We start from the raw sequence: 13,327 nt of genomic DNA, 5'->3' as shown, positions 1-13,327 counted from the left end.
CACTGAGCAAAGCAATGCCCCCTGGTTTAGTCCTGTTACCAATTTTGAACTGCATTTAGCCCACTTTATTCTTTGGGCCTATATCTGTGTTTTCTCCTCATCCTGCCCATTGCCCAGCCAGTGATAGATGAGTCTGCTGGTACATTGACCCATAATGCAACATTCCCCGTGCACGCTACACAGCAAGATTGTGACCCTGCTGAAAGTCAGGTTCCCCTTCCCGCATACCATACCACCTTACACGGGGACAAAGAGGAAGGTGCAGATGAAAGTGCAGGTTCCTTCATCAGCTGGGGGAAGGGGAAACTCGTTGGCGACGTCACTGGCACAGGGCCCCTCATAGTACGCAAAAGTGTCGCTGCCGGTGGGAGGCGCCACCGCCGTGCAAACACACCGCCGTACTTTGAGGGGCCCTGTGCCAGTGCCAATGCCAATGAGTGGGCCCCCCCTGCTTGCTCAGGATCACAGCACTTGCAAAGTTGAAATACTTACCTCTCCCTGCTCCACTGCCGTGACGTGGTCCAGATTTCCTGGGCCCACTAAATACTTGAACCAGCCCTACCCCCCACAACTTTAGCCAAATGACCCCCAATTTCCAATGCCTTACTATTATTATAGGGTAAATTAAGATTGACAAGCTTCAGTAACAAGAATGGATGTTTTTGCCATTAAAATGGGCACTGTACATGTTTTCTTGGCCTCCACTCACTGCCGACTATGCTTCCCCATTGACTTGCATTGGGTTTCGTGTTTCGGTCGATCCCCGACTTTTCGCGATAATCGACCGATTTCACTCGACTCGACTTTTGAGATAGTCAGGTTTCGCAAAACCCGACTCGACCCTAAAAAACTAAAAGTCGCTCAACCCTAGACCCGAGTATAAACCGAGACCCCTAATTTTGCCACAAAAAACTGGGAAAACTTAATAAGTCGAGTATAAGCCTAGGGTGGGAAATGCAGCAGCTACAGGTAAATTTCAAAAATAAAATTAGATACCAATAAAAGTTAAATTAATTGAGACATCAGTAGGTTAAGTGTTTTTTAATATCCATATTGAGTCAGGAGCCCCATATAATGCTCCATACAGATTGATGGGCCCCATAAGATGCTCCATATTAAAATATGCCCTATATAATGCTGCACAAAGGTTAATAATGACCCCATAAGATGCTCCATAGAAACATTTGCCCCATACAATGCTGTATAAATGTTGATTATGGCCCCTTAAGATGCTCCATGGAAACATTTGCCCCATACAATGCTGCATTAAAGTCCATTATGGCCCCATAAGATGCTCCATATAAAAATATGCCTCATGTAATGCTGCTGCAATCAGGGTCGCCATCAGGGCATTAGTGCCCTTACTACAGTATGGGGCCCGGTGATTAAGAGCAAAAAGGGGGGCCCGAGCATGCTGGCATCCCGGTCCGCGCTCGGGCCCCTTGATATTGTGTAAATTGTTCAGGCTTCCGAACGCCCTATGCATTTCAACACTGTGGTGTATTAAAGAGACACTTGCAGTGTTGTAAATGCAGCTAGCAAACGGAAATGGGCACTTTAGCTTTAAGCTGCGGCCCGGTGCATCATGGTCCAGGTCCTGACGTCACACGCTGCTCTGCTCCACTTCCTCATTCCGGAGCAGAGCAGCGTGCTGTGTGCCACGTGTGTGCGGGCAGACGGCGGTCGGCAGGCCAGAAGAGGCGGCGGGCCAGAAGAGGTGGCGGACCAGAAGAGGCGGCAGTCGGCGGGCCAGAAGAGGCGGCGGGCAGACCGGACGAGGCGACGGGCAGGAGGGAGACCGGATGAGCAGGTTTGGGCAGCGGGCAAGCAGGGTGAGTAGTCTCTCTCTGGTGAGAAGAGGCTTTGCTGAGGCTCAGTGGTGAGGTGACTGGGGGGTAGCCTGGCAGGGGCCCGCATTGCACCAGTGTCCAGGGGGTGGAGGACCCCACATTTCAAGAAGGCACAGGGGCCACACATTTCAAGAAGGCAAAGGGGGCCCACATTTCAAGAAGGCACAGGGGCCCACATTTCAAGAAGGCACAGGGGGCCCACATTTCAAGAAGGCATAGGGGTCCCACATTTCAAGAATGCACAGAGGGCCCACATTTCAAGATGGCATAGGGGGCCCACATTTCAAGAAGGCACAGGGGCCCACATTTCAAGAAGGCACAGGGGGCCCACATTTCAAGAAGGCACAGGGGGCCCACATTTCAAGAAGGCACAGGGGGCCCACATTTCAAGAAGGCACAGGGGGCCAACATTTCAAGAAGGCATAGGGGGCCCACATTTCAAGAAGGCACAGAGGGCCCACATTTCAAGAAGGCACAGGGGGCCCACATTTCAAGAAGGCACAGGGGGCCCACATTTCAACAAGGCACGAGGGTCCGTCCGCATTGCATCAGGGTCCAGGGGGGGTCCACACTTCAACAAGGCCCAGGTGGTCTAAATTCTAACAGGGCCCAGTGCAAAGCTAGGTGGAATTAGGTGATGCAGATCATGCAGTAATTATAGTTTAATTAAGATGATTAAATGAGTCAGTGTCATTATTTCAATTAACCCCTACCCTTTCTGACCTTTGACTACTATCCCATCCATGTGCCCAGGGCCTTAATGCCCATGGACGGGATAGTACGTCATACGTGATCAGGACACCTCCCGGCACTTTAACCCCCGATGCACTGCGATCAAACATGATCGCAGCATTCTGGGAGCAAGCAGCATGATGCGGGGTCCCGATCCCTCTCATAGTAACCCGATGTCGTGATAACATCCTGGTTACCAGAGCTCAGAGATTTCCTGTCATTCACAGTGTATGTCCGGAGGTCTCGGAGGTTAGTGAGAAATTACATGCAGTGCTGACAGCTTATATGGCATGCAGATCTGCATGCCATGTAAGCGATCAGCCTGCGCAAAATGAGTGTCCCTTAGTGGGACAAAGAGTAAAAGTCAAAATGAATTAAACATAAATAAATTAATAATTGTAAAATTTAAAAATATAATAAAAATAAAAAAATCAATATTCCATCATTAAATCAATCTTTGAATAAAAAAATCTAAGCAATAAAAGTACACATATTTAGTATCGCTGTGTCCGTAACGATCCAACCTATAAAATTGGTCCCACTAGTTAACCCCTTTAGTGAACACCATTAGAAAAAAACGCAAAAAAAATGCTTTAGCGTCATACCACCGAACTAAAAGTGGAATAATACGCGATCCAAAAGACGTATATAAATAAACGTGGTACCGCTGAAAATGTCATCTTGTCCAGCCAAAAACAAGCCCCCATACAGATCCATCACAGTTTAGTGTATAAGAGCACCAAAACATTAAAAAATGATATAAATGAGGTATCGCTGTTATCGTACTGACCCGAACAATAAAACTGCTTTATCAATTTTACCAAACGTGGCCTCCCCCAAAAGAAATGCATGAATTGCTGTTTTTGTTTCATTCCGCGTCCCAAAAATTGGAATAAAAAGCGTTAAAAAAATGTCATGTGCCCGAAAATGGTACCAATAAAAACGTCAACTCGTCCTGCAAAACAAGACGAGTTGCGCTCTATATGCTTATTTTTGCATAGTCTGGTTTTTGCCCTACCTTTTTATAGGGTTTTCTTGAGCAGCACACATCCTATTGTGGATTACCTATGTTATTATTATTTTTTGGATATATTTTCGTTCTATTCATTATTTTTTGGTTTCATGTGGCTACCCATTGATGCATCTTGTGATGATGTATGTTGTCTGGCAAGCTTTACTGTGATCCATCTGCGGGGTGTTTATTTTTTGCTACTGTGTTATTTTGGTTTTTGACCTATCTAATTTTTGGGTTTTGGTTTGTTTTCAGCTCTCTTGACCTTATAAGAACTCTACGCAATATGGACTGGGAGGCTCGTGAGGCGGCCTGGCAAGCCCAGTCGGCCGATGTTTTCTCTTCTAAAGGGGACACAGCTGTTGATTCAGATTTTGTGAAACTCACAACGGAACTGAGAGCGGCCCATCGGACTGGTATACGGCTGTGGTGGAATATCCGCAGCCTTGAGGAGTATATCAGGGCCAATATTGTACCTCGTGGTCTTAGGGTCCCCATTTACCCAGCTTGGGAGCCCTCTCCCACATTTAAGAACACTTGGGAACAGGGGCTGCTTAAATGTTCCAATATTATTATCAATATGCTATTGGAGCATGACAGAGAATTATTGCTAGCAACTAAGACCAGAATCAAGGACTTGGATAGTAAGTTATCTATATTCGATGAGGTCAAAGAGGTTCAACCCTTCAGGCATAGGTTCAAAGAAAATCTTGACAAGTATGATCGCGACATTATGAGCAAGAAGAATTCCAAATTTTTCAGAGATCGCACGGACTTTGAGTCATCTAGGGCCTTCAGATGGAAACATCAGGGTAATCAGAGGTCAGCTGTGCCCTTATATAAAACTAGGGACACAGCACCGGAGGGTCCGAGGACGGCTAATTACACTTCCGGTAGCGATTTTTTATCGTCAGCAGAGAGCGAGCCAGACGCCGGATCCGAAGAGGGCATGGGCGCCGCGGTGGTGTCCACGCGGACCACCCGTTTTGGAGGGCGTCGTCCGCCAACGCACAAACAATATCGGAATTACCGCAAATACTAGTTCCGTCCCCAATGGAGGCGGACTCGACGGGGAATAACGCTTCAGGTAACATCTTGCAGGTCATTAACCTCTCTGACTATGTGTTGTCATCTACTGAACTTTCAGTTTTACAGAGGGTTTGACGTTTTCACCAATGCAATGTGCCGATAAATTTACGCTTATAAAGGACTTATATCTCTTTTGTAGGAAGCTCATTCTCCGGGTGTTACACAGTCGTCCCCATTTGGTCAGTAGTCCTGATCATACAGACCAACAAATACTACAGGATCTGATCCAGTTACTCCAGGAAAATGAGGATGGCACAGGTAGGAATCGTTTTCCCCATAGAAATCGGTCTAATGTTACACCTCCTTTTTCCCTGGTGCCCGCTATCCGGGTATTCTTTGAACTGGTAAAAAAGGACATTATGAGTCTCTCCCCTCGGGCATTGGTGCCGAATAATTTGAGCAGGGAAGAACAAAGGGCCCTTACCGATTTGCGACATAACGATGCATTTTTGATCAAAGAGGCGGACAAAGAGGGCAATGTGGTCCTTTGGCCACATGTCCTCTATTTGGAGGAAGCGCAGCGCCAACTGGGTGACTGCAGGTTCTACAGAAAATTGCCCTCGGACCCTACAGAAACTTTTGCTTCCCGGTTCAGGAGTCTTCTTGACAGGGCAAAGGACTTGGGTATCATTGATCACCATGAGTACAGGTTTCTGTGGGTTGAATGCCCCGTGACGGCTACTTTTTACTTGTTGCCTAAAGTGCACAAGTGTCTGCATAAACCTCCGGGCAGGCCCATAGTGGCCTGCATTGGTAGCCTATGTGAAAAGGCCTGCGTCTACGTGGATTTTTTCTTCTACCTTTGGTTAAAACGCTGCCTTCCTTTGTTAAGGATTCTGCCCATTTTATCGGTATTTGTCGGAATCTGTCTGTACCTCCTGGGGCCTTTCTGGTGACCTGTGATGTGGAGTCATTGTACTCCAATATAGGTCACCAGGATGGCATCCAGGCGGTCTTGTTTTTTCTGGACCAGTTGAATCATTCAGATCGCATGCATGATTCCCTGGTAGTGGACCTGTTAGATTTTATACTCAGGCACAATTATTTTTTGTTTGACAGGACCTACTATCTACAGGTGTCTGGGGTGGCCATGGGTGCGAGATGTGCCCCCGCCCTAGCAAACTTGTTTCTAGGGTGGTGGGAGGCCACCCAGGTGTTTCCATCTGTGACCTTCAGGGATAAAGTTTGCCACTGGTCACGGTATATCGATGTCTTATTCTTTATTTGGACTGGCACCTCAGAAGAATGTTGTCAATTTATTGACTCTTTGAACATTAACAACCATCATATTCTTCTTACATATACTATGTCCTTGTCCACAGTGACGTTTTTGGATTTGGAGGTCTCGCTGGATAATGGATCAATTACAATCAAGTTATTCCGGAAGCCCACGGCTACTAATAGCCTACTTGACTTTAGGAGCTTCCATCCGTTTCATACTAGGATTGGGGTCCCAACGGGCCAATTCCTTCGGGCTAGGAGGAATTGTACAAATGATTTGGACTTTCAAGAGGAAGCAAGGGAACTTTCCCGTCGGTTTAAGGATCGGCATTATCCCCACAGGAGCATTTCCAGGGCCTACCAGCGGACCAGAAGTCAGACGCAGGATTCTCTGTTGGAACCAAGGACAAAGGTAGGCGATAGCAAGCCTAGGTTTATCACGACCTTTAATAATAGTTGGGATGGCCTTGGTGGTATCCTACGTAAACATTGGGGGATCCTGACTGCTTACCTTAGTACCTCGACAATTGTAGGCGATCGCCCCTTGCTAACTGCCAGAAGGGCCCCGAATTTCAGGGATCTCCTTGTTAGGAGCCATTACACCAGACAAACCACTCGGACGGGCCAGGGTGTGAGACTTCAGGGCTCTTTTGCCTGTGGAGACTGTAATGTCTGTGCCCATATGGTCACTACCAAGGACTTTTTCATCAACCCCCTTGATGGCAGACGGCATAAACTACATTCTTACATTAATTGCAGGACGTCGTGTGTGATCATTTGCCCCTGTCGCCTTGTATATGTGGGTCAAACCACACAGGAGTTACGGCGCAGGGTGCAGAAGCATTTTTCTACTATTCATGTAGCGGCCAATGATGTGGCTAAGGGCAGGACGCTTACTCCAGTAGCTACTCATTTCTTGACCCATCATGCTGGACGTATTTCTAACACACAAGTGATAGGCCTGGATAGGATCCGTCGCTCAAATAGGGGTGGCCCTATCAAACCCCAGCTTCTTAGGACTGAGGCCCGCTGGATTTTCCAATTGGGATCGGTGGCCCCGACGGGACTTAATGAGGAATTGTTATTCACTGTTTTTTTGGGTTAAGCTTACTTTCTTTTTCTGTTTTATTTATATCCTCTTAGGTGGTACTTCATGTTGTCCAGGGTCTTTATCTGGATGGCATACACATATGGACGGGGTGTTTGGATCCATGGCTGCGGAGTATTTTGGACTATGCATCTCCTCCCGTTGGTCTACTAAGTGATATGATGGATGGTCATCTGCCCCCTTGCTTCCAATTGATGGAAACTACTTGGACTTGCATTTTGTTCGAACTAAAATATTTTGTCTCCTCGTTTTTCGGGGCTTCTTGGATACTTGTTTGAGGGCTTTTTTATATATATTTATACTCATGTATGTGACTTACGTTGGATTTGGCCCGCTTTACCTATTGGACCTATTATTTTACCCTCTTTTGGCTCATGGGGTTGTTTAGGTAGGGCATTTTGACCATTCTTTGGCTATCTTTGGACGACTACCAAGGTTGTCCGTCTTTCTGCTTGCTATTAGGTTGCCACATGATCGTCATCATTTCAGCGCACGTATGGCTCAAGGACCTGATGATTCGTTTATGGTTATATTTAGGCCTGATGGGCATTGTGCAACTTGTGGATGGGGTTTATTATTTTTATGTCATGTTTTTGATATTTATGATAATATAATAAAGTTATTTATATATTCTTTTCATTAACCCTTTATCTGCTAAATTATTGTATATTGAGTATGGTTTGAGAGGTCTTGTTTTTTGAGCTATGCATGTGTTGATGCGCCCCCGGGGGTTGAATGTGGTATGTCAGTTATGGGTATGATTGGTGCTTGGCCCTTCTCCTTCATATGTACACATATATTTGTATGGGCTTCCTTTGATCTAGCCAATATTACTTAAATAATTTCTTTTGAGAGTCAGCTCTCTAATTGTTAAGGCCACTTTGACACTGTATAGGTCGAGGCGCTATTGACTCTAATGGGCCTCTATACCTGGCCGTAATATACGGGTCTGTGCACTGGGGCGTGACATCCGGGAGTTCATCTATACTTTCATATATGCCTCATTTTCCGTCTTTTTATTTACCTAGGGGTGTTTTTTGCCACTATGATTGATGGTTTGGACCGGCACTTTTTCAGTTAACTGCATTTGCGAACGCGCAGGCCTGCACTTGGCACCTTACAGCCTTACTGGTTGTGGCTCCCTTATGCTCGCACTGCGCCTGCGCAATTCTGCCTGGCCGTTGTACTGTAGCCGGGGATTCCCTCATCCCGGCTCCAGTTCTATTGCGGCCGTACTTGTTCTTGTGCCGCACTTCCGGTAGCGCTATAGCCTGATGGCATCTGCGCACTTCTTCCCCTTATTGCGGGGAGTGTCCGCCCCATACTCATCTCTGTTGGGGGCGTTCCCTTATCAGCGCCGCACTTCCGGTTTCGCCGGAGTTCAGCTCACCGGTGGTACATCAGGTGAGCCACATGAATACTATTTATACGAGATGTTTTATGCAAACGGAATCTTCCCTGTTATGTCTGCTAATGAAAGGTGTAATGAAGGCAATCCAGAGACACAGTGTGCCTAGCGATCAGAGCGCACACAGTGATCTGACAAATACCCAAAAACAAAAGAACGAGCTCTGAGACGTGGAAACTCTGTAGACTGCACACCTGATCCTATCCTAAACACAACTAAAAGTGGCTGTGGATTGCGCCTAACCACTACCTATGCAACTCGGCACAGCCTAAGAAACTAGCTAGCCTGAAGATAGAAAAATAGGCCTGACTTGCCCCCAGAGAAATACCCCAAAGGAAAAGGCAGCCCCCCACATATAATGACTGTGAGTAAGATGAAAAGACAAAACGTAGGGATGAAATAGATTCAGCAAAGTGGGGCCCGATATTCTTAGACAGAGCGAGGACAGTAAAGCGAACTTTGCAGTCTACAAAAAACCCTAAAGCAAAACCCACGCAAAGGGGGCAAAAAAGACCCACCGTGCCGGACTAATGGCACGGCGGTACACCCTTTGCGTCTCAGAGCTTCCAGCAAAACAAAAGACAAGCTGGACAGAAAAAAGGCAACAAAATAGCAAAAAAGCACTTAGCTATACAGAGCAGCAGGTCACAGGAACAATCAGGAGAAGCTCAGATCCAACACTGGAACATTGACTAGGAGCAAGGATAGCAGCATCAGGTGGAGTTAAGTAACGAAGCAGCTAATGAGCTCACCAGAACACCTGAGGAAGGAAGCTCAGAAGCTGCAGTACCACTTGTGACCACAGGAGTGAATTCAGCCACAGAATTCACAACAGTACCCCCCCCTTGAGGAGGGGTCACCGAACCCTCACCAGAGCCCCTAGGCCTACCAGGATGAGCCGCATGAAAGGCACGAACAAGATCGGGAGCATGAACATCAGAGGCAAAAACTCAGGAATTATCTTCCTGAGCATAACCCTTCCATTTAACCAGATACTGGAGTTTCCGTCTAGAAACACGAGAATCCAAAATCTTCTCCACAATATACTCCAATTCCCCCTCCACCAAAACCGGGGCAGGAGGCTCAACAGATGGAACCATAGGTGCCACGTATCTCCGCAACAATGACCTATGGAATACATTATGTATGGAAAAGGAGTCTGGGAGGGTCAGACGAAAAGACACAGGATTGAGAACCTCAGAAATCCTATACGGACCAATAAAACGAGGTTTAAATTTAGGAGAGGAAACCTTCATAGGAATATGACGAGAAGATAACCAAACCAGATCCCCAACACGAAGTCGGGGACCCACACGGCGTCTGCGATTAGCGAAAAGTTGAGCCTTCTCCTGGGACAAGGTCAAATTGTCCACTACCTGAGTCCAGATCTGCTGCAACCTGTCCACCACAGAATCCACACCAGGACAGTCCGAAGACTCAACCTGTCCTGAAGAGAAACGAGGATGGAACCCAGAATTGCAGAAAAATGGAGAAACCAAGGTAGCCGAGCTGGCCCGATTATTAAGGGCGAACTCAGCCAACGGCAAAAAGGACACCCAATCATCCTGGTCTGCAGAAACAAAACATCTCAGATATGTTTCCAAGGTCTGATTGGTTCGTTCGGTCTGGCCATTAGTCTGAGGATGGAAAGCCGAGGAAAAGGATAGGTCAATGCCCATCCTACCACAAAAGGCTCGCCAGAACCTTGAAACAAACTGGGAACCTCTGTCAGAAACAATATTCTCAGGAATGCCATGCAACCGAACCACATGCTGAAAGAACAAAGGTACCAAATCAGAGGAGGAAGGCAATTTAGCCAAGGGCACCAGATGGACCATTTTAGAAAAGCGATCACAGACCACCCAAATGACTGACATCTTTTGAGAAACGGGAAGGTCAGAAATGAAATCCATCGAAATATGTGTCCAAGGCCTCTTTGGGACCGGCAAGGGCAAAAGCAACCCACTGGCACGAGAACAGGAGGGCTTAGCCCTAGCACAAATCCCACAGGACTGCACAAAAGTACGTACATCCCGTGACAGAGATGGCCACCAGAAGGATCTAGCCACTAACTCTCTGGTACCAAAGATTCCAGGATGACCAGCCAACACCGAACAATGAAGTTCAGAGATAAGTTTATTAGTCCACCTATCAGGGACGAACAGTTTCTCCGCTGGACAACGATCAGGTTTATTCGCCTGAAATTTTTGCAGCACCCGCCGCAAATCAGGGGAGATGGCAGACACAATGACTCCTTCCTTGAGGATACCCGCTGGCTCAGATAAACCCGGAGAGTCGGGCACAAAACTCCTAGACAGAGCATCCGCCTTCACATTTTTAGAGCCCGGAAGGTACGAAATCACAAAGTCGAAGCGGGCAAAAAATAACGACCAACGGGCCTGTCTAGGATTCAAGCGCTTTGCAGACTCGAGATAAGTCAAGTTCTTATGATCAGTCAATACCACCACGCGATGCTTAGCTCCTTCAAGCCAATGACGCCACTCCTCGAATGCCCACTTCATGGCCAGCAACTCTTGGTTGCCCACATCATAATTACGCTCAGCGGGCGAAAACTTCCTGGAAAAGAAAGCACATGGTTTCATCACTGAGCAATCAGAACCTCTCTGTGACAAAACCGCCCCTGCTCCAATCTCAGAAGCATCAACCTCGACCTGGAACGGAAGAGAAACATCTGGCTGACACAACACAGGGGCAGAACAAAAACGACGCTTCAACTCCTGAAAAGCTTCCACAGCAGCAGAAGACCAATTGACCAAATCAGCACCCTTCTTGGTCAAATCGGTCAATGGTTTGGCAATGCTAGAAAAATTACAGATGAAGCGACGATAAAAATTAGCAAAGCCCAGGAACTTTTGCAGACTTTTCAGAGATGTCGGCTGAATCCAATCCTGGATGGCTTGGACCTTAACTGGATCCATCTCGATAGTAGAAGGGGAAAAGATGAATCCCAAAAATGAAACTTTCTGCACACCGAAGAGACACTTTGATCCCTTCACAAACAAAGAGTTAGCACGCAGGATATGAAAAACCATTCTGACCTGCTTCACATGAGACTCCCAATCATCTGAGAAGATCAAAATGTCATCCAAGTAAACAATCAGGAATTTATCCAGGTACTCACGGAAGATGTCATGCATAAAGGATTGAAACACTGATGGAGCATTGGCAAGTCCGAACGGCATCACTAGATACTCAAAATGACCCTCGGGCGTATTGAATGCAGTTTTCCATTCATCTCCTTGCCTGATTCTCACCAGATTATACGCACCACGAAGATCTATCTTAGTGAACCAACTAGCCCCCTTAATCCGAGCAAACAAGTCAGATAACAATGGCAAGGGATACTGAAATTTAACAGTGATCTTATTAAGAAGGCGGTAATCAATACACGGTCTCAGCGAACCATCCTTCTTAGCTACAAAGAAGAACCCTGCTCCCAGTGGTGATGACGATGGGCGAATATGTCCCTTCTCTAGGGATTCCTTCACATAACTGCGCATAGCGGCGTGTTCGGGCACGGATAAATTAAATAATCGACCTTTAGGGAATTTACTACCAGGAATCAAATTGATAGCACAATCACAATCCCTATGCGGAGGTAGGGCATCGGACTTGGGCTCTTCAAATACATCCTGATAATCAGACAAGAACTCTGGGACCTCAGAAGGGGTGGATGACGAAATCGACAAAAATGGAACATCACCATGTACCCCCTGACAACCCCAGCTGGATACCGACATGGAATTCCAATCCAATACTGGATTATGGGTTTGTAGCCATGGCAACCCCAACACGACCACATCATGCAGATTATGCAACACCAGAAAGCGAATAACTTCCTGATGTGCAGGAGCCATGCACATGGTCAGCTGGGCCCAGTACTGAGGTTTATTCTTGGCCAAAGGTGTAGCATCAATTCCTCTCAATGGAATAGGACACCGCAAAGGCTCCAAGAAAAACCCACAACGTTTAGCATAATCCAAATCCATCAGATTTAGGGCAGCGCCTGAATCCACAAACGCCATGACAGAAAACGACGACAAAGAGCATATCAAGGTAATGGACAGAAGGAATTTGGACTGTACAGTACCAATGACGGCAGACCTAGCGGACCGCTTAGTGCGCTTAGGACAATCAGAAATAGCATGAGTGGAATCACCACAGTAGAAACATAGCCCATTCAGACGTCTGTATTCCTGCCGTTCCACTCTGGTCATAGTCCTATCGCACTGCATAGGCTCAGGTTTAACCTCAGGCAATACCGCCAAATGGTGCACAGATTTACGCTCGCGCAAGCGTCTACCGATCTGACTGGCTAAAGACAAAGACTCATTCAAACCAGCAGGCATAGGAAATCACTGTTGTGAATTCTGTGGCTGAATTCACTCCTGTGGTCACAAGTGGTACTGCAGATTCTGAGCTTCCTTCCTCAGGTGTTCTGGTGAGCTCATTAGCTGCTTCGTTACTTAACTCCACCTGATGCTGCTATCTTGGCTCCTAGTACTGTTATGTCTGCTAATGAAAGGTGTAATGAAGGCAATCCAGAGACACAGTGTGCCTAGCGATCAGAGCGCACACAGTGATCTGACAAATACCCAAAAACAAAAGAACGAGCTCTGAGACGTGGAAACTCTGTAGACTGCACACCTGATCCTATCCTAAACACAACTAAAAGTGGCTGTGGATTGCGCCTAACCACTACCTATGCAACTCGGCACAGCCTAAGAAACTAGCTAGCCTGAAGATAGAAAAATAGGCCTGACTTGCCCCCAGAGAAATACCCCAAAGGAAAAGGCAGCCCCCCACATATAATGACTGTGAGTAAGATGAAAAGACAAAACGTAGGGATGAAATAGATTCAGCAAAGTGGGGCCCGATATTCTTAG

Source organism: Ranitomeya imitator, chromosome 2, assembly GCF_032444005.1.
Source record: "Ranitomeya imitator isolate aRanImi1 chromosome 2, aRanImi1.pri, whole genome shotgun sequence".
NCBI classification, from domain to species: domain Eukaryota; kingdom Metazoa; phylum Chordata; class Amphibia; order Anura; family Dendrobatidae; genus Ranitomeya; species Ranitomeya imitator.
The sequence above is the reverse complement of the archived record's forward strand: the minus strand, read 5'-3'. Positions refer to the sequence as shown.